Below are 23,492 nucleotides of genomic sequence, written 5' to 3'. Positions count from 1 at the left end.
ATATTTATTCATCAGCTATACATATAGTACATTTTTTATTCTACTTTATTATAAGATTGTAAGTGATGTGCATGATTGTTTCCGGTCTTTTAAAGGATGACTCACGTTAGACCGGGCCGTGTCCGGGGCGGAGCTTCCGGCGCTTACTTTTCTATGACAGATGATCACGTGATACTTTCCATAGAAAACGAAGCTCCGGAAGCTCCGGCCCGGACACGCCCCGGTCTGACGTGAGTCATCCTTAAAGGAATGAGGAAACCGAGCAATGTTACCCAATTATACTGAGCGTTTAAACAGGTAACGCGCGGGGTTGCCGTTCATCAGCCGTTTTAAAGCCCTAAAAATATGGCCCGGAACCGTCATTAAGTAGTACTTTCTGTTCTTATTTGTGTAGAGCGCAAAATGGACGCGTTCGCGTTCATTTACTTATAGGGTCGTGTTGTACGGTTGCGTTCGTGGCCCACAAATGGTCTCGCCGGAAGACCAGCGCTGACTTTCGGGTTAGCATTATGCTGAGGCGAGACCATTTCGTGGTAAACTATAATTTCTGTTTAAAATATACTTTTTGTAATACGTTTGTATTAAATGTAGTTTATTTTGCCATGAATAAACGAATTCTTATTCTTATTCTTAATATATTACTGGATCCTAGATGATGCAAGGTTAATAACTGTGCTTTAGCGATGGGCCCGTAAGACTATGGTGTGTCAATATTTGTTACAGAAATTAAGCTCCTGTCGTTCGGTAATCGGTATCAAATTTTGGGAACAGGTTTACAGACAAATCTCCATCACTATGGGGATGTTATCGGGATCGGGCCCTGTCTTAAGGGGCCCACTGATGATCAGAGGGCCTACCGCGAACCACGTTCGACGTGTTGCCTCCCTGTCACACTTACGTACGAATTCACAAGTGCGACAGAGAGGCAACACGTCAAACGTGATTCGCGGTAGGCCCCCAGTCCGCCGGACGATATCGGCCTGTCAGTTAAACGCAAAAGGTGACGGGCCGATATTGCCGGCGGACTGAGTGGGCCCCTTTATTGACAGTTGATTGTATATTTAAGACCTATACGGTTAATTATTAGTCTATAAAAACTCCGGTTGTAATACTTTAAACTGCACCTGAATATCTAGGTCGCTTGTCAAGTTGCACATATTTTGCATATGAAACCGAATTTATTATACTATCTAGTCTACCTACTGAACAAATTATGCAATTGAAAACCACTTTATTGATGAAATATTTACTCACATAAATAGTTTATGTGTTAGACTAGAGCACGTTATTTTAGATGTCTCTCAAATAACCGGCTATAATAAGAGTTACGCAGTGGCGTAACTAGGGGGGGGGGGGGGCTGAAGGGGGGCACGTGCCCCGGGCGCCGTCCAAGGGGGGGCGCCAAAATGGGCAAAAGACCTCCCATAGAAAATGGACCAGCCAAAATGTAGGAAACAGTCAAATTTTTTTTTCGCGACTTAGGGGTTGGTCCAAACCTTGACGTTCAAAAAATTTCTTTAGAATCCTAGTCGTTGGTTATCAGAATATACCCCATGTATGTTAGCCGATTTTTCGTAGTTTTCCAGTTTAACTTTTAACTTTTGTTAACAAATTCCGGGGTGAAGCTTTGCGTTGCTTTTATGCCTTCTAATAATTGTTCGTGGTATTTGCACTGATAACATGAAATAGCGATGGGGAGGTGACCCCATAAAATAATAGTAGAAATAACATAAGAGGATTTTTGTAATGAATTACTAATTTGGAAGCTTTCCACCTCAGTTCCTTTGACCAGCGACTCTAACAAATTATGACTATTAAGTATCACTTTTTTGACCTTTTAAAAAAACATAGGGTCTAGCAGTTTCTAAAATAACCAAAAGTCCTTGAAATTGCTTGTATGTTTTATTTATTTAGGTAAGGGCAACATCTAAGCTTGACATGCTTGAATAACGTAAAAGATTGTCTTTTTTCCCCAACTCAGCCAAGTGAGGATGCTGATTTTTTTAGCAACTGCGCCGTTTGTGAAGGATCATGTTACAAAAAGAAATATTCAAAAAAGTTCAATAGTTTTTTTAAATAAATAATTGCTTCACCCCGGAATTTCTCAACAAAAGTTAAAAGTAATAAAAATAAAAATCATAATTCGAAAACTACGAAAAGTCGGCTAACATACATATTCTGATAGCCCACAGCGTGAGGAATCTAAAAAAAAATTTTGGACGACAAGGTTTAGACCAACCTGTATCTGTATAACACATGCCGTGCCAACATCGCTCGTTCTGTGATACTAGAATGCCGTGAAAAACCTGTGTCAGGTATTGAAAGCATTCTATCCAGAGTTTCGGTGTGGGATCGGGAGAATTTAGTCCAATTCAATCCCACGGCTCCATTTTGCGCGTTTACCGCTAAGAAAACCTAATTTTCAAGGCACAAGTGGCACAACCCTTCCCATGTCAGGGAGTATCGCATCGGGAGCCCCGGTGTTGACATCTCCATCAGTGACGTCCAATAATTTCGTAGCCACCTTGCTGGGTAGGCTGCTGTGTGCTCAATAAAGGGAGGCGATACTTTACTCTGGGGCAGACAGATCCATAGGCGTACCCACGGTGGGGCAAGGTGGGGCAGTTGTCCCACCCTGGTCTCTGACCATAAGCCAAGAATCTCTGTTTCAACCGTACCCTGTTACAACGTCCCCAGCCTCCCCTACTTCTGCCCCACCCCTTAAAAAATGCTGCGTACGACCATGGACAGATCCCATATAATGAGTACTGCTGTCACCTTTGGGCAGGAGCACTTAGATGCCACCTTGGTCCCTTCAATCAGTCCAAAGGCGCGCTATGAATAGTCTACGATCCCAAACTTACAATCGATATTGAATCTTCAAGTCTAAGGAGATCTCCAAAAAATAAGTGTATAAGTTTTAAAATGGTCGGCAACGCGCATGTAACGCCCCTGGAGTGTAGACGTCCATAGGATGAGGTGACGGCTTACCATCAGGTGAGTCGTAAGCTTGTTAGCCACCGATGGACTAAAAAAACACTTATTTGTCTAAATCAAAAGTAAACTTTAATAAGTAAAAAGTAACCCTTTCGTTAGTTCATTTCGTATGGGGGGGGGGGGGGCGCAAATTTGGTGCCGGCCCCGGGCGCCATATCCTCTAGCTACGCCACTGGAGTTACGAGAGATAACGAAAAAAATTACGGTATCGTTACATTCCGCTATAGAAAAAGCTATTGGTCCCACAATATGCCGTTTGAGGGCGGCATCCTGGGATCGCGAACATTCTAGGTACCACGAAACATACATAGTAACTGCTGGTGAGTCCCCAGCATTGTTCCACTAATACAGATCCACATTGACGCGATCCTACGTCATCCTATTGTAAATGCGTGTACTGTACACATTGAGCAGGAAATACCCGCCGTAACCGGCGCCGCTGATTAAAATAATATATGATTCTCCACCGAACCAGAAACGACCGCGTTTCGTGTTATTCATTCCTGCATGCGATTCCTAGACATTGGTTGTGTGTAAACAACAATTAGAATTTTCTAGAACCGCTGGAACTGGGTACCGTAAAATGGGGTGAGTAGGTGCAAAACTGACATTCAAACCTCGATAACATTTTATTTTTACATATGCAAACTGAATGGTGTATATAATAAGTGTTCCGGACGTTTGTATTTTAGTTTTTATTTTATTTTGGGTAGTTCCATTTTATAACTTTGACGATAAACAGGAAAACCCACCTCACACCGTAGTCCCTCGTATTTGGGGTGAGTTGGGTTTTCATACAAAGGTGATTTTGGAAGATTGTTGGATAGATTTTTTTTTATTATGAGTATTACAATAGCTCCATTTTAAATTGGAATACATTATTTTTGTAGCAGTAGCCTTAAAATCCCATTTAACCCCCCTTTCATCCCTTCTCTCCCCAATCATAACCCAACTCTCCCCGCGAACCCTACTCACCCCATTTTACGGTAGTGTAGCAAGTTTACGCGTCGTGTTCATTTTCACGTTCATATTGGCTCAAGGAGGTTTCGCCTGGCGAAATTGGGATACATATATTAAAATTTGTCAGTTTATTTTGCTCGGACGACACGACACGTCATGACTACTGATAATTCTTTGCATTTGACCGATAAACGAGATGATAGCGCTGTAAGCCGTACCTTCATTACGCCAAAGAGTTACTGATTGTAACGTAAAGTAAAGTAAAGTAAAGTTAAAATCTAAGAACAAAACGTGCGCTACTTTTCAAAAATGCGCGTTTTCCCAGAGATAAGACCTAGCTAAATAGATCGATTTTTCACCCCCGAAAACCCCCATATAGCAAATTTCATCGAAATCATTAGAGCTGTTACAAGAATTGCTGGTTTAAAGGTAAACAAGGCGTTTTTAATTGCTGAGAAATTGAAGTGGGATGTTGTTTTATATTTGTAAAGAGCAAGGATGTTTGAATTAAAATAAGAAGTGTGTCAATGTTAACCGGCTAGCAAGTGAAATACCGAAAATATTACGTGTTAATTTATTTCAAATTTAAAATTGAATATTTAATATGTCTGTGATATTGAACAGCTGTGACGGTGATAGGGTGAGGTGGGGCAGGTATGAGATGGTGGAACGCTATGAAGAGGTCGGCTGGCGGCAGTCTGCATCTGCACCGTGCAGTTGGGCGTTCTCTAAAATAAATATTGAAAACCCGATTCTCCCAGATCCTGGTGTTTTTGGGTTCTTTCAACTCAGAATCACTAGCATATTCAATCCTGTAGGGCTATGATGGTCGACTGTATAAATGATATAGTTGTATAAATGATGATAAAACTGGCATTTTATCCAGTTCTTATTGATTTGTCGTCTTTTCCACTTTTGACAGCGATAGTCGTTAAACGATTAACTGCATAACATGCTCGTTGGATAATATGTCACTTGTCTACTTTTCCAACTTAAACTTAGTTGATAAGTGGATAAGTTAAATGATATAAAAGTCACTTGTCTAGATTTATACATTTTTATAACATTCATACCGTTTTGTCCACTTTGACAGCGATAGACGGTAAATGGCTACGTTTGTTGGATAGTTAGACATATAGTCGATTTTTGACGGCTAGCCTTTGATTAATTTATCGTGGTGCTCACTGGGCACGATAAGGTGCTCTCATGGTATAGAAGTGGTGAAAAATACAATTTTTAGGGTTCACTCGTGCGTCTGTCTGTCCGTCTGTCACAGCCTATTTTCACGGAAACGACTAGACCAATTAAGTTGAAATTTAGTACACATATGTAAATTAGTGACCCCTCACCCAAAGACGGACATGGCTTCCTCGCGTTGTCCCGGAATTTTGCCACTGCTCATGGGAGCCTGGGCAGCTTGGCAGCTAATCCCAGGAACTGGCGTGGGCACTAGTTTTTACGAAAGCGACTGCCATCTGACCTTCCAACCCAGAGGATAAACTAGGCCCGTATTGGGATTAGTCCGGTTTCCTCACGATGTTTTCCTTCTCCGAAAAGGGACTGGTAAATATCAAATGATATTTCGTACATAAGTTCCGAAAAACTCATTGGTACGAGCCGGGGTTTGAACCCGCGACCTCTGGATTGCAAGTCGCACGCTCTTACCGCTAGGCTAACAGCGATTTTTTTAAAGTACAATAAATAGGTTAGAAGTTATTTAAGAAAATAGCCAAAAAATTACCCCCTCCCCCCCACCTTTATCTCCGAAATTACTGGGTCTAAAATTTTGGACTCGCACTTGGCCGGATTAGTTTTTTTTATTCAAATATAATATATACTATTTGAAGTTTGAACTCCATTTGTATTCATATAAGAATATCATTACATTATTTGTAGGGATGGCAAAGATATCATTTCTTCTTGGCAGCTGCTGCCATGGAAGAAAAGCATCAACAAAGAAAAATTCAACGACGTGCCATAAGGGATACATGGAACCCTTTTGATATGCCCATCGAGGAGTTTCGGCACATATATAGAGTGCTCAAAGACTTTGGCACTCTATTTGTGTGCCGACCTAGACGCCGACCTCAAACTCAACATGGCGACGGATTGCCGGCACATCTTAAAGTACTTAATTAAAGATATAATGTAGCACTGAGGACGTCACTTTCTGAGAACGCCACTTTCTGAGGACGTCACATTTAGAGTTCGTAACTTTTTTAGCATAGGTACGATTTAACAGTATAAAATACCAGCACGAAAGATGTATGTAATGCCAGCAACCAGATTACCTGTTCGACATACGGTCGCTTTTATATCCTACATACCAACACCAATCTCTGTTTGCCTTACGCCTGACTGGTAGAGAATACCATTTGGCAAAACGTCCTATGTTTCGTGCAATAAAGTGAAAATAGAGAGATTAATAATAATAAAAAACAATCTAATTATGTTTAAATCAGAGTATTTAATTCAGAATACTTAAAAACTACAAGCACCAAAACATTTAGCCACAGATTGGAGTTAGGCCGGAAACAGCTTCGATTCCATACACATAAGGGCGCGTGTACGTACACGGTGCTGCCTCCGCGCCGCCGCCCTCGCCGCCGCCGCACCTTCGCGCTATGTACACGAGACGCGTAAAACCCGCGGCGGCGGCGCGGCGGCGGACTATACTTGTCTCGTGTACATAGCGCGAAGGTGCAGCGACGGCGCAGCGGCGGCGCGGCAGCGGGCTTTACGCGTCTCGTGTAAACAGCGCGAAGGTGCGGCGGCGGCGCGGCAGCGGCGCGGAGGCGGCACCGTGTACACGCGCCCTAAATGTTTCGCACAGTAGGAACCAGGGATGTTGCGAACATCCGCATCCGCATCCGCAACCGCGGAACTTCCGCATTATTTTCAACATCCGCATCTGCATCCGCATCCGCATAAAATCGATGCGGAGCTTATGCGGATGCGGATGTCGAACAAGTCGGTACAGGAATGTCTTAGCGGCGGCGTAAGTGCTAGGCAATTACGTCATTACCTATAACGAAATCGTCTAGATCCAGAAAAGTCGGCCAAGTTACTGTTTAGTAAATATAACGCACCTATATTCTTGCTCAAATTCTAAACGTTTCGTTTTTTTTTAATGAAATAATACTAAAAATGTGATATTTGACGTTTTCTAAGTACCTAATCTTGACATCCGCATCCGCATCCGCATCCGCGGATGTGAGACTAAATATCCGCATCCGCGTCTGCGGATGTCAAAAAATCGGCATCCGGAACATCCCTGGTAGGAACCATGATTTTATCATACGCCGCTGTGATTAGCTCGTGAAGGTATCACGGCAAGCTCGCTGACACCAGTTGAAGGTCATTCCAACATATTTACATTTAAACGGACTGTCGCTCCTTTTGTGACAACATATTCTTCAGCATACCGCGTCTTCTGTCATGTCTCCATAAACTCTAACGTCTTTTTTATCTGCGTATAAAATCAGCTCTTGCAGTTTTTTTTTCAGACAATATTTCCTCTCCTGTGGAGAATAGGCGTCCAAGGATTTTTTCTTCATAGCGTTGCCGAATTTCAGAATATATGTTCAGCCATCAATCACTTCTGCGTATGGAGTGATCCATACTCTCATAGTTCTCATGTTCTGCATATATTTAATGCAATTTATTTGTTTGTTTTCTTCCTATAGGTATAGGTTACGCAATGAATTTTTAAATTAATATTACACATATTACATTGTACTTTTAGCCTGACTGACAATGAAAATCTATCATGTCGCCGATTTGACATCGCTGATTTTTTTTCTATAGATGGTCAACCAAACCTTGTCAGTAGAAAAAGGCGCGAAATTCAAATTTTCTATGGGACGATATCCCTTCGCGCCTACATTTTTCAAATTTGGCGCCTTTTTCTACTGTCAAGATCTGGTTGACCAAGTATACAAATAGGTTATATCGTTTGTCAAAGCACTGTCTCATTTCAAATATAGACAGAGAGAGACATACTATCTGTGTCTTACACTAGTACTAGCACCCAAAAGAAAAGGATGAGTATAGTTTGTATTGTTCTTATTTAATGACAAATTGGTTTGACCAACTATACTTACAAGAATGCACTTCGTTTTTCGGGTAAAATCGGACGTAATCGCGTAATAGAAAATGACAGCGTCGTACTAATTTAGTTGCAATCCAACACTCAAACTATACAGGATGGTCTATACCACAACGTTCAATTTTTTTTTTAGTTTCCTCATATCGTGGGCTATTAGGAGATTCTTAGAGATGACGTTCGGTGCCTGACTTCGGTGCCGAATTTTATTTTTTACTTCTTTGATACACAACTTTATTTCCTAAAATCTAGCCTTAATATAAAAAAATATTGGTAGTAGCCCACGTAGTGATAAAATAAAAAAAAAAATGTTGGACATCGAGGTTTGTAGTTTGTACCGCCCTGTATAGAGTAGTTAATAGAGTCAGACCGAGAAAAGTCTGCAGCGATTTTGATAGCCCACGCAGTGCAAGCGTCATTTTAAACGTCAAACTTCTATGAATTTATGACGGGTAAATATAGCTGGTCAACCAAATCTTGTCAGTAAAAAAAGGCGCGAAATTCAAATTTTCTATGGAACGATATCCCTTCGCGCCTACATTTTTCAAATTTGCCGCCTTTTTCTACTGTCAAGATCTGGTTGACCAAGTAACACTTGCACTGCGTGGGCTATCAATATCGCTGCAGACTTTACGAGTAGCAAGGAACTAGGACCGCCTTAGATTGCGATGGACAGTCTTTGCATCAGGAAAAATCCGGAGGGGGTCAAGGCCACTTTCAAACAGGCGAGGTCCCAGCTCCCGGAGCATCCCGAAGTCTCGACACCGAGGGAGACGAATAAATACCCGCTCAGCGCCGAGTATTTATCTTTTTAGGGTTTCAGGAAAAACGGGACCCTATTACTAAGACTCCGCTGTCCGTCGGTCTGTCTGTCTATTTAGATGATATATTTCTGTTGCCAACAACAAATAATAAGTACTAACAACAAAATAAAATAAATATTTAAGTGGAGCTCCCATACAACAAACGTGATTTTGTTGCCGTTTTTTGCGTACCTAATGGTACGGAACCCTTCGTGAGCTAGTCCGACTCGCACTTGGCCGGTTTTTAAGAGACGCCGCATGCTCAGCAGCCGCTCCTGCCGACCGCATTGTACGACTAAGATGCGGGGCGGTAAAAGTACTGACGCACGTGGCGTCCCACAGTAAGCACTTACCTCTTTCCCACGGCACCAGGGTCTAGTCGTCAGACCTTATGCCGTCCGATCGGCTAAAGCCTGGCGGCTCAAGCATACATGGGATATTAGGTAACTCTGACAATAAGGCTCTCCTAACGATGTCATTAAGAACATGGTGCCGTGGGAACCTCCCAGCGCAACGGCAGCAGCTCAAGACATGGTGGCCGTTGCTCCCCACAGTGGAACCGTAGATGCATTGGTGGGGTTGGCATACCCATGGCAACCTATTAGGCGGAGAGCAACGGCCACATGCATACATAGGTGGCTACGTTTGGGGAGGGCCTACAATTTAGTTGATTTTGACACATGGTTTGACGTATAAAATTCACCGTATTTGAGGTTAATAAGGTCTACTGTCCTTAAAATTTTGTATGAATTTACAAGCAAATATGAGCCTTCGTTAATGAAGTATTGCAGCCGGTTCTACCTTAATTCGATAATGTAGCTTATTTCAAAGACTATAAACTCTAAGTACTTAGAAATAAAGCTTCAAAAGCTTTAACCGTGGATAACTTTTAACTATCAACGTCACATGTGGATAAGTGGTGATAGGATGTCATTCATTAAAATACGCTTTAAGTAAACTTGTTTAGAATTGATTTTTGAAAAGCTCAAACCACGGATGATTTTTATCAGTCAATGGCAAAAGTAGATAAGTGGTGGAATGTGATTAAGTAATCTATTCTTTAAAATAGGCCTTAAGTCATCGAGATTAAAATTGATTTTTCAAAAGCTCAAATCATGTCACGCTATCATTAGTCACTTGTACTTTATCCTCGCGTCTTTTTTACCAAATTTAATCACTTATCAGGTATTTCACATATCACGCAATAAATGATTAATGATTTGGTGACAAAGCATCATAGCCCTCCTGATGATAAAAAAAATTGTCCCAAAATTTTGCATGAAAATTGTACATTCCACTACGTCACGTTACATACAAGTGAAAAATTTTCTCATACTAAAAACGTGACGTAATGGAATGGACATTTTGGGACATCTTTTTTTAATGGTAGGATGGAGAGTGCTGTCGATTTTGAGTAGAATGAGCCCAAGAATGTCCAGATTTGAAAGAATCGGGTTTTCGATATTTATTTTAGAAAAAGCCCAGTTCACATGGCTTATGACTTATGACCGCACAAAATGGAGACAAATTACATGTGGTTGCGATCCTCAGCAATGAGGGAATAAGGAAGAAGAAGATTGAAGAGTAAATAATAAATAACAAGAGCAGTAGTACTTGATAAAATGTACAAAATAAAATGAACTCATCATAAGCCCGTGACCTTGACTGGCTCGTGTTAAATGCAAAGTGATTGGGCAATCAATATTCACGCACGACTCTAGGCTATGACAGTTACGTAATTGTAAACTTGAGTCCGAGTAATGTATAATCTTGTCATCTTAGTATCGCGTAATCATACGTTAGTTGTTATCTAATGAGTACGTTATGTGAATATTATTCGAGGGTTCATATAATATTTCAAGGGACTCAAATAGGCAATGTTTCACGTGAGCGTGTTTCTCAGACACAAAACGCTTCTGTTTTGTTTTGCTCAGAGCCCGTACCATGAGTCACTGACAGTGTCAAAACTGTCATTTACGCTATCGAGAACGTAATTTACTTTCTATTTATTTGCACTAATATGCGAGTACGAGCGAGATGTATAGAAAGTAAATTACTTTCTCGACAGCGTTTATGTCAGTGCCAAACTGGTGGTAGCCGTACTGTACTGTCTGTACCAGGGATGTTGCGAATATCCGCATCCGCATCCGCAGCCGCGGAACTTCCGCATTATTTTCAACATTCGCATCCGCATCCGCATCCGCATAAAATCGATGCGGATTTAATGCGGATGTGGAACAGTTCGGTACAGGAACGTCTTAGCACCGGCGTAAGTGCTAGACTGCTAGGTAATTTAGTAATTAGCCAAAAAACCTATTAGAAATTAGCAGTCAAGCGTGAGTGGAACTTAATGTACGGAACCCTTGGAACGCGAGTCTGACTCGCACTTGGCCGGGTTTTTGAAATAAAAATGACTAAAATGTAATATTTGACGTTTTTTATGTACCTATTGGCGACGAGGATGGGATGATATGATCGAACCGTCTTCAATTTAATAGTGACGCTACTAAATAAAACGAACGAATGTCGGAAGAAACATCTTCAGAATCATCAGTTGATTCAGTAATTGTACACGGACGCCATCATTGGCATAGACAAAACCATAGAGAGCCTAAACATAAGGGGGTGTACATACACCACACTCTTCCCACCAGAACTCAAACAGTTCAACAAAAGGTACAGAAAATCAAATCTTTTAACAATTGGTAACTTGGGTACTTACTCAAAACTAACGCCCTTATGTTTAGGCTCTCTATGGTTTTGTCTATGCCAATGATGGCGTCCCTGTACAATTAGAATATTGTGTCTTATTAATAAATAAACCCTATTAATTAATTATTGGTGTTTAAATTAAGATACGACACCTATCTTGACATCCGCATCCGCATCCGCATCCGCGGATGTGAGCCTTTAAAAATCCGCATCCGCATCCGCGGATGTCAAAAAATCGGCATCCGCAACATCCCTGGTCTGTACTGTTGCTACAGTAGCTACAGTTACTGAATTAACCGCATTCGAAGTTATCCCAATATTGGTGCACCTAATTAAGGGTCCCCGGCAAACTCTTTATGTATGTACTTCTTTTGTGTTTATTTATTTATTTGACATTTAGATTTTATTCTAGAAACATTCTAGACTAGTATTTTTTATACAATTTTTTTTCATGTTTGACGATCCTTTTGTGAAATTCTTAGATTTGTGTTAAGTTTGATTTGTATAATAATCCAATATTATTATGGAATAATAACATCAATAAATTGCTCTGATAATTAGCTTAAGATAATATATAAGTATGTTACGATTCATAAGTGCTTGTTGCTAGGCCTACATGAATAAAGTATATTTTGACTTTGACTTTGACTTTGACTCGGTTCTCCATACAAACGTAGTTATGCTCTCATTTTAAAAGAAGTAGCTACTGTAGCTAGTTTTCTCTGAAACTCTGTACTTCCAATAGGATAAGGTATGTTTATGTAGTAATTAGTTTATGTAGCTTCAGATAACATAGTATAAGTAAATGTTTTCTTAGTTTAGGTATTGTTATCAAATTTCCATTAGCGACAGAAAATACACATTTGTCCGGTATTATTTTAAGTTTAATCCTTGAATGTAATAATATTTAAGCATAAATTGGATAATTACCATCGTATCAATCAAATTAGTATAAGTTTTAAATGAATAAAATATTATCTTATCTTATCTTATAGTTAAAAAAATTCAGCGAATTTAATTTTTTCATACAAAACTTGTTTTTGCTCTATTTCGTTAGTTTTATAAACCGGAGCTATATAAACTAATTAGTAATTACAGACCTAGATATTTATACCTCATGTCATTGTATGTGCAAAGTTTCATTACAATCCAACACGTAGTTTTAAAATAAGAACGAAACTTCGTTTGTATGGGAAGGTGAAATTCGGCCGAGCTTGGCGGGGACTCTTAACAAGAACATTTTTATATACCTAAGAATTATTATTTACTGGTAATTCAGGTTTTAGCTACTAGTTGACTAACTAATTATGACTGCTATATTTTCCACAATGCCTGGTAAGAGTGCAAGCCATATGAGAGGTTTGGTAGAATTTTTCAATCCAATATCCATTCAGCGCATAGCTAGGACGCATGTTAGAGACCGCTTCGCGCTATCATTCATATGAAATTAGTATTATGTATAATTAGTAATTATTAATCATCAGGCAATGCTTAAATGATAGTTTCCGAATGCAACGCCTATCGTAATACGGTAACGATAGACTTCAACGCGCGAACACTTTCATTCGCTGCACGAACTGCACGAACGGTGGCTGGTGCGTTCATATAGCAACAAAGTGCATATAACAACTTGCGTTTGTAAGTGGGGGTGCGTTGATATTGCAACAGTGCAAAGTGCATATCAACATAAAGCTTAGAAATAAATTGAATTATCAACATATTTATAGGTGGCGGTGCGTTGATACAGCTATAAAGTGTATTAAATATGTGCCGTGACCCTGAATAATACGAGAAATATAAATCGTATTTTCGGATTGTTAATAAGGATAAAAAAGGAAATTTTTAAAGAAATTAAATTGACCTGTATTGATACTATTTGATACAAATAATTAAGTATAGCTATTACGAGACATTAAAATAATATTTACTTATGAATATACGATACGGCCAACGTTTCGATTGCAGGTGTTACGTGTGGAAAATTCTGTTCTTGCAGCTTCGATATGTATGTTAGATAGTAGGCCGTATATTATACTATGCGATTGCAATTTCTCAGTTGAACCACCATAAGGTGACCTGGTGATTTGTTACTATTACGCGTAATCTAAGAGCATTCCTATACTGGATTGTCCGATCGACTATCTGGCTTGCTTTTGGTCAGTCAGTGATTGCAGTAACATATATGGCTAAATACTTGTCAGTATCGCAACACAACCAATACTGATTGCTTATGGATTGCGTGTGTAAATCATATGCGAATATTATATCGGATGTTGAAATTAAAAAGTTACTAATTGTTATAAACAACGCACAGCATTTATATTTACCATAATAATATTTTCTAAAATGCAGTCTGCTAAATATATTGTATAAAATGAGACAAGGCGGCGCCGGCGCGGCGTATTCTGATTATAATGGCAAGTTATGAGTTTGATCTGGATTTGTTATGGATATTATGAATATTATGATTTGTCAGTGTCAAAATTGACATTTCTGGTTGAAGAAACGTCACCAGGACAGCAGCAGCTTCGTACACATCACGGTGCCTAGCCAAGATGTCAATCGTTGGGGATTTAAAGGTCACATACTTATTTACTACAATTAGGTATTTTGCATACCTACTCGTAGTAGTTTGTATTACGTATATTATTCTTGTAGAAAAACATACCTACCTATTTGCGAGCTTACACGCTTTCTACAATTGTCAACGATGCATATGGAAAAGCACATAAGGTACGGGTTTTGTATTAAACTATGTAGTTAGTTAAGTACTTTCCCATTATTAAAGGCGGCGAAATGCGGTCACTGTTACTTCCATACGGGTACGAGAACGTACATATGACATGAAAGCTTCGGAACAATGGCATGTGAGTATGAAGTTATGTGGCTACCTGTAGACAAAAGAAAAGTTAGGTTAGCAAGAACACAGTTTGTATCAAACAAGATTTATGTCACACATTTTATGAACACATGATCTTACAATCTTACATGCTATTCCGCTCCTGACGCTTTGAGGGTGATGTGTTTCGTGGCAATCGTTTGGATAAGGTAACTTTTTACGGCGTTACTTATTATAATTGGGAGTTTGCAAGCTATTTACCTACATTCTATCATCATTACAACACTTTCTAATGAATTAATGTGTACATATTGTAATTATTGTATATAAGGAACAGCCAATAAAACCACCAAACTTTTATAAATATCCTTTTTTACCTTTTATACAAAATTTTGTAATTCTGTTCTGAATGGTACTTAATTAGAATGATTATACATATTCTTGGAGTTCTTTATAAATGCGTTACAAGCCTCCTTTAGCTATTAATTGTTTGTCTTAATCTGTCATTTTGACTTAAGAAAGGAATACAACATAAATTAACTAATTGAGACTTATAAAATTTTATAAATGCCTAAGGAGGTATGCTTTATTAATTATTATTGGAGGTTGTTTTATTAATAGCGTAAAAAATATGTCGATTAGGCACACGATAGCATAGCCATCCATCTTACTTCAGGTCGGTTCCGTCATTAGAAGCCTACTTATTACATGATGATGTGCTCATGCAATGCCAGTAATGCCACATTAACGCCGGTTGTAATTTATGTTTTCTAGTGCACTATACAGGCAATAGGTAATAAAATGCAAATACACTGCCGGTTTAAAATACAACAAATAAAATGGATAGGTCTCACTTAATGAAAGAAAGAGGACACAAACCTATCATTAATAAATATTACACAAGGGTCTTTATTGTTTCCCAAAAAGTTTTAAGTCATAACGTATTGTTTGTCCGCATTTTCGTTAGTCATAATTTATTTGGTTCAGAAACGCGTCACTTTTCAGGATTTCCATAAAACAAACCTAACCTTTCTATAGGATAACCTTACGAATATCCTGAAAAAATAACGGTTTCAGTTTTATGACTAATGACAAAACAAACACCCCTCACACAAGCATAATCATATCCAACCTGTTTATAAAAGTTATAAGCCTTTTTTAATTAAAGCTATGGTATAAAAATATAATTAATCTAAAGCGAACCTATTCTGAGATACAATATCGACAAATAATTATATATTTAAGTATATTATATCCCGTATTTTGTTTTGACATGAATTGATAAAATTGTTGACAGAAGATTGATTATTTTTAAGACATTTTTAATTTGTATCTAATAAATAATATCATGTTAATGTTAATGACAATCATAATATAAATTCATGTAGATTAGTTTAGCATAATTTACAATGTAATTTCATATTATGAGAATAAATATCTAAATCTAAATCTATATATTATGATTCCACGCTATCTTGGCCCACGCGATACTCGTAAATTGTTCGTAATTGCTGCGTATGAGGCGACGGCCGTTGTCATGGAGATGGAAGTTGTCAATGTTAGCACACACGACTGTGACATAGGTCTAATTAACTATTGTTAATGATAATGACAAAAACATCCATTATTGGTACATATTGTTTTTATTTTGCATGCTATATGGGATTGTATTTTTTTCAGCTTTTATTTATTATTATTTGCAGCAATCCTACTATCGTATATAATACTGCATTAACGATGGCTTAACGGATCATTAATCATTGAGGAAACAATAATCACTGTAATAAATGAAAAAATTAACAATTTAAAACGTTTTCCACAATGTTCTAATACATTTTTTTACATGCTGACCGCCACATTTGCACAGATGTGGTGAATAATCCTTTCACATCATTTGTACTGAGACTGACTGAAATAGCATGATTAATACGAATGTTTCAGAGAAAATACGATGGGAAAGCATTATTCACTACATCTGTACTTATTACGGCGTATATAAGATATTGATGTGACAGAATATTGATTGAGTGTCCATAAAACGGAAAATACATAAAATAGTGATGGCCGTTTCTCCGTCAGTTCGATGGTCGAGTGAAATTTGGGTTAGTTGTAGGGGCATCTGCTCTACTATTGGTGGAGTATATTTAACTCATCGACTCCGACGACAAACATGCGTCAGTGGATTTTTGTCGTTTGTCATCGCTTCATCGATAACTGCTACCGCGGTCATAAACTATATCCCTTATATTATTATTCACATACAAAAAGATGTTCTTAATGTCTGATATAATATATTTATACTTATAATTTAGTTTTTTAACTAGGTAACTTAATTTAATTAATTTTAAGTTTAGACTTCTACATATATATAAGAAGCTTTTTTTGATAGTTTGTAAATTGGAATATTATTGTCTGAAATACTGTATTATAAATTGTTTACAATGTTACAGTTAAATATGACTGCTCAAATAATTTTGAAAGACCTATTGTATGTTATTAAATTTATTGACGCTGAAGAAAATATACAATAGTTCTGAATTTTGTTAGTCTGTCAAGCTTACGCAGTTAGTACCTAGATTGAACCTATAAAACGTACATCACACAGGTAAAAATAACCCTATTTTAGAAACATTAACTCATGTTTCAAGTCTTAAACTAGTCAATACGTAATCAATCCAGTTCTGCGTTCAACACACGGCAGTGTGTCAAGCCAATTTGCTTTTTCAACTTCAACTGAAAGCCGATAACCCTGCGTGGCTAGAATGTTGTGAGGGGCAAAAACTTTAACGCTCCCACGGACGTTCAAAATGGGGCCACAGGTGGGAGAAAGCCACATGTCAATTCCTCACTAGATGGAGCACATGTCAGGATGCAATTAAGAATGCAATTAAGGCATATTAAATCTTCCTACTACAAAAACTAGAAAAAAGTAAGGATACCTTTTGATGCTAAACGACGACTCGTGGTGACCACATAGAGTCGGACCAAGCCAAGTCTAAAAAATGTCTCAATGTCATCATTATTGTCAAATTTCTATGAAAATATGTCGTTTATAATGACACGTCCTTACTTTGTTTTGTTCAAATCGGCGCAAAGTTAGCTTAGGCAGACTCCATAAGATTTCGTAATTACAAATGTATAAAAATATACGTAGCTACGTATATACGTATCCTTTTTAAACTATAACTGCTTACCTCTAGAGCTCTAGAGGTAAGCAGTTATAGTTTAAAAAGGATGTGCCCACGTATGTGACAGAGAATCTTTGGGATGTAGTCTCTGGAGAAAGCACATGTCTCGCTCAAACTGTACAATAAAATGCAGAGCTAAAGACAGTGAAGTTAATCGATTATTTTAAGTTAATGTATTACTTTGTTTTGTTGGCCTTAAAACTACCTACATAGTAGCGGGAGAGTATCTATATAAATAAACGAGGTGTGTCTATCTCGCTTTGCTTTATTTTACTACTCCCTATTGCTAAATCCATCTACGCATTGTTAATTATTTTCATGTCGGTATTATACTATTAACCACTTACTACAAATTTCAAGTGTGTAATACTTGTTTGTACCTTTAGAACATTACACAAATCGATTTAAATCTCAATCGAACCATTATTATCTATTATAGGCAGGTAACTAGTTAACTACCGATTGTGTATGCTTCGTGGTGCAATGGGCCCTACGAGCGACCTTACAATCAGATCAGTGGGTTAACGACCTCGACGACGCCTCGAACACTTCTGGACGAATAAACTGGAAATTATACTTTCTTTTCCATTAGCTTGGCAACCGGAAAAAAGTTTCTTTCAAGTAGTTTTTCTTATAAAATCATTATCACGAGTCTCTTTTTGATCGATTCTGGCAAAACCAAAAGGAAGGTTGATTTTAGTAGTCTATGTATGTTGATATTTAGGTATGTTTGTGTCTTGTTTTGTTTCAATGTGGTTTCAAAACTTGATTATCACTACATCACTACATAGTATAAAACAAAGTAGCTTCCCACTGTCTGTCTGTCCCTATGTATGCTTAGATCTTTAACACTACGCAACGGATTTTGATGCGGTTTTTAATAGATAGAGTGATTCATGAGGAAGGTTTATGTATAATTTGTTAACCCGTGCGAAGCTGGGGTTGGTCGCTAGTGATTAATAAAAACCGACCAAGTGCATGTCGGGTCACACATAATGGAGGGTGCCGCACCTTCGTCGACCGGGCTGGCCTAGGACCCCCTATTATGTGTGACCCGACATGCACTTGGTCGGTTTTTATTAATCACTAGCGACCAACCCCGGCTTCGCACGGGTTAACAAATTATACATAAACCTTCCTCATGAATCACTCTATCTATTAAAAACCGCATCAAAATCCGTACCCACCTAGTGACTGTGCCTATTGTATGAAGCTGATGGTTGTGGGTCCAAATCGGCATTTATTTGTGTGTTGAAAACGGATACCTACTTGTTCCGTGTTTTCTACTAGTGTGTATTGAAGTACCTATTTATATACGAGTATTATATATTATATCGTTGTCTGAGTACCCAAAACACAAGCCTTCTTGAGCTTACTATGGGGCTTAGCAATTTGAGTAATAATCTTCTATCAAATTTATTTGTCTCTCTGTTTCGCGTCTTCGTAAAATCCACCCCAACTCTGGTAACATGCTCCGTCCACATTGTACCTACTTATTAGTATGCCGTGCACAATGCTACTGGTAGCACTCGCCAATTAGCAAGCTTTCGTGTTATGACCGGTTTTAGTGAATGATATGAACCGCAAAGATTTAAAGATCGTGCTCCTTCCTAGTTCCTTTAATTACACTACTTAACCAATATCTTCATTTTACAAGTATAGGTATGTTATGTTAATCTAATTATTGATAATGTTGCCAGATCAGTTAGTGTCGGCTTATAAAATGATAGCTGGAACCCCAGCAGGTATCGGTGAAAGTACGTGGATATCCAGTTCGATTTGTGATTATGTAAATGTAACGTAGGTATACGACATAAAAAACCAGCCAAGTGCGAGTCGGACTCGCGTTCCAAGGGTTCCGTACATTAAGTCCGACTCACGCTTGACTGCACATTTCTAATAGGTTTTCCTGTCATCTATAGTTAAAGAACTATTTTTAACCGACTTCCAAATCTAAAAGGAGGAGGTTATCAATTCGGTTGTATGTTTTTTTTTTTTTTTTTTTTTTTTTTATGTTTGTTACTCCATATCTCCGTCATTACTGGACCGATTTTGAAAATTCTTTTTTTGATTGTATGTATATTCATACAGATTGGTCCCGTTTTTGTCAAAACCCAGTTCTGATGATGGGATCCATGAGGAATCGAGGGAACTCCTCAAATCTTAAAGGCATACATATAGTGATTTTTGTGTTTTTATCAACAAATCAAGCATATACATTCAGAAACGTGACATTTGATGAAGTGGAACTGCTGATGATGATCAGAACAGAACTCTTCAACGACGCATAGTTCACGTTTGGCGATTTGTCCTCTTCGTTATGTTTGTTAAGCAAGTTAAGTTTTTAAGCCACATTTTTGTCAAGCTCGAGTTCTGATGATGGGATCCATGAGGAATCGAGGGAACTCCTCAAATCTTAAAGGTGTGCGTATAGAGATTTTTGTATTTTCATCAGAAAATCAAGCATTTTTATTAAAAACTGTCGCATTTGATGAAGTGGAACTGCTGATGATGATCAGAACAGAACTCTTCAACGACCCATAGTTCACGTTTGGCGATTTGTCCTCTTCGTTATGTTTGTTAAGCAAGTTTAGTTTTTAAGCCACATTTCTGTCAAGCTCGAGTTCTGATGATGAGATCCATAAGGAATCGAGGGAACTCCTCAAATCTTAAAGGCATACATATAGTGATTGTTGTGTTTTAATCAACAAATCAAGCATATACATTTAAAAAGTAACATTTGAGGAAGTGTAACTGCTGATGATGACCAGAACGAAACTCTTTAACGACGCATAGCTCGCGTTTGGCGATTTTTTCTTTTCGTTATGTTTGTTAAGCAAGTTAGGTTTTTAAGCCATATTTATGTCAAGCTCAAGTTCTGAACATGGGATCCATGAGAAATCGAGGGAACTCCTCAAATCTTAAAGGCACACGTATAGAATTTTCTGTATTTTCATCATAAAATAAAGCATTAACATTAAAAACTGTCGCATTTGATGAACTGGAACTGCTGATGATGATCAGAACAGAACTCTTCAACGACGCATAGTACATGTTTGGTGATTTCAAATTTCGACTTTGACTTGGACTGGGACCCGGTCTCGGATCCAGATCCGGGCTCGTACCCGGATCCGGTTCGGACCCGGACCCGGACCTGGACTCGGATTCGGACTCGGACCTGGACTAGACCCAGACTCGGACCCGGACTCGGACACAGACCCGGACCTTGACCTGGAAACCCACCATGATACCTAAACTAAATAAACCACTTTTGCCACATTTGCCACTGTAATGCGATGGTGAGTTTATGATATTATGTAAATAGTTTGTAAATAATGTATAGTACAATATAGGTTAAAACAAAACATAATTTGCATGCCTAGATTATTGGCGAAATGTGCTGAACTCGCTAAATTGCATGTTACTACCTAATTTCTGTACCTACCACATTTCTAGCAAATAAATTTCTATTTCTATTTCTATTTCTATTATTTCACTATGATTACCTACCATAAAATGTAGGTATAAAGTATGATGAGGCCAAACCCCTCCCGCTCAAACCCCCGTACACCGCACCGCATGCGCCGTTAAGTGGGTTAGGTTAGGTTTGAATTGCTATCCTCACAGAACCGAACAAAAGTGGGTTAGGTTAGGTTAGAACTGCGAGCCTTACAGAAACGAAATGCTTCCTTTTCTACATAGCGCACCATCTACAATAATCTTTCACCGGGCCGCATAGAAGTCGGTTTTTTTTTCTTAAAAATTATGTGTATTTTTTTTCAAAATTTTAGACCCAGTAGTTTCGGAGATAAGGGGGGAATAGTCATTTTTTGCCTACTTTCTTGGATAACTGCTAAACTATTTATCCTAAAATTATAAAAAAACATATATTTGAGATTCTTACAATGAGATCTTTCATTTGATATGAAACACGATATAGTTTGGAAAACTTTATTTTTAAATTTTCCCATTTACTTACCCCCCAAAAATGGCCTCCATATTTAAAATTCTTTTATTTACGTTACACGTCCATCTTTGGGTCACAAACTTACGTATGTGTTCCAAATTTCTACTTAATTGGTCCAGTAGTTTCGGAGAAAATAGGCTGTGACAGACGGACGGACAGACAGACAGACGCACGAGTGATCCTATTAAATCCCACCATGTTGTCACAGATTAATCTATCGATTGCGTAAGTTTATTTTTATTTTTAAGGATACGTACCTCAAAAGGAAAAAACGGAACCCTAAAAATAAAAATAAACTTACGCAATCGATAGATTAATCTGTGACAACATGGTGGGATTTAATCAACCAAAACAAGTGTAAAAAGACTACAATAATAAACTTGACACTTTAATTGTGATAGGTATTCAATTTAATTGAACTGACTAGTTTGAACACTTTAATTTTAATATAATGTACCTAATTGACAATTTAATTGAACTAGTTAGATTTAAGAATATCAGAAATCAGTTGATTAGTGTAGGTAGCAAATTTGGAAAATAAAAACTGATCGTAAAATTTATAAGTAGTAACTATTTATAATAAAATATTTTTTTATGTTTATTACCTACTTCTAATGTATAAAATCTTTTGCAAATCTTGCATTTTATTTAGTAGTCTCGCAGTTTACCGTCATAAAGTTGAGGCATTTGCCATTCTTTTATAGGTAGGTACTTTAAACGCAAACAGTTTTTCTTTAAGGGATAACACATTCACTGCCATCGACGCACATATGCGTCGACCGTCATATACAAGTTTGTTCTTAGGCTACGCCCCCTGGCAGTGAATGCAATAAACGTGAGCAAGTACCTATCTAATACAACATCGATGTGGTATTTGTGAGTTTCCTTTAAAAGGCAAAACATACAAATCACAAAGTACTTATTTAATAGATATAATATATTATGATTTAATTTAATTCCAACATGCGTCTATTTTCAATTAAATGTCAATTTCGGCATACAACGGTTGCCGGCGAAATAAGCAACTATTCAGAGCCCGTACCATGAGTCACACTGACAGTGTCAAAACTGACATTTACGCTATCGAGAACGTAATTTATTTTCTATACATCTCGTTTGCATTGCACTAATATGCGAGTACGAGCGAGATGTATAGAAAGTAAATTACGTTCTTGACGGCGTTTATGTCAGTGCCAAACTGATGGTAGCCGTACAGAAGCTATGTGGCGACGTGGGTGGCTATTGTTATGCCTCGAAATAATTGCCTCGCTGATTGATACTCGTACTCGTTTCGATATAGTTCCGGAACTGATCATGATCAATTTAATTACGCATTACGCATAGGTACCTACCTAAGAGAGTTGAGTCGTCGCGCGACGTGTATGTATTTGTATTATTGGAATCCCTGAACATATTTGAAACAATCAGAATCAGAATCTTGACTATGTTTATAACGTTATACAACGTGTATATAAAATATTCGGACGATAGGTACATTTTGTGTATTGCCAAATAATCTGCTTTGAAAAAAAAAACTATAGGTACTTTTATGATTTTGCGTTAATACATATAATATCTTTAACCTTTTAACCGCCGTAGACTGATATATAAGACATACAAAATCGGCTCGTTTCGCCGCTGTCTGATAAATAAGACAAAACTTCGTGTAACTTCATACCCCCGGTGACACGAGCACGCACGATGACGTATTCTATGGCGGTTAAAAGGTTAATGGAATCACTTAACTACACAGGACTCGTAAATAGCCTAAAGTACCTATTTAAAGCACTAGATCAAATTATCAATAACTTAATCCATCTCACGATGCATACATAAATAACGACTGATCCATAATTACTGATATTGGTAATTACATAATGTGTATATCAATTATAAAGATACACAACCAATAATTAAAATA

General features: G+C 38.0%; 2 protein-coding genes across 2 annotated transcripts in view; one reads left to right on the top strand and one right to left on the bottom strand.

The window, feature by feature from the left end:
• LOC134650263 (photoreceptor outer segment membrane glycoprotein 2-like) overlaps nucleotides 1–23,492 on the top strand; it is a 104,687-nt gene that overhangs the window by 29,565 nt on the left and 51,630 nt on the right. The gene's annotated exons all lie outside the window — the stretch shown is intronic.
• LOC134650197 (pancreatic triacylglycerol lipase-like) overlaps nucleotides 1–23,492 on the bottom strand; it is a 57,201-nt gene that overhangs the window by 13,611 nt on the left and 20,098 nt on the right. The gene's annotated exons all lie outside the window — the stretch shown is intronic.

The sequence above is a fragment of the Cydia amplana genome, chromosome 8 (genome assembly GCF_948474715.1).
Source record: "Cydia amplana chromosome 8, ilCydAmpl1.1, whole genome shotgun sequence".
In the NCBI taxonomy this organism is placed as follows: Eukaryota; Metazoa; Arthropoda; class Insecta; order Lepidoptera; family Tortricidae; genus Cydia; species Cydia amplana.
This window is presented reverse-complemented; position numbering and strand designations above follow the sequence as displayed.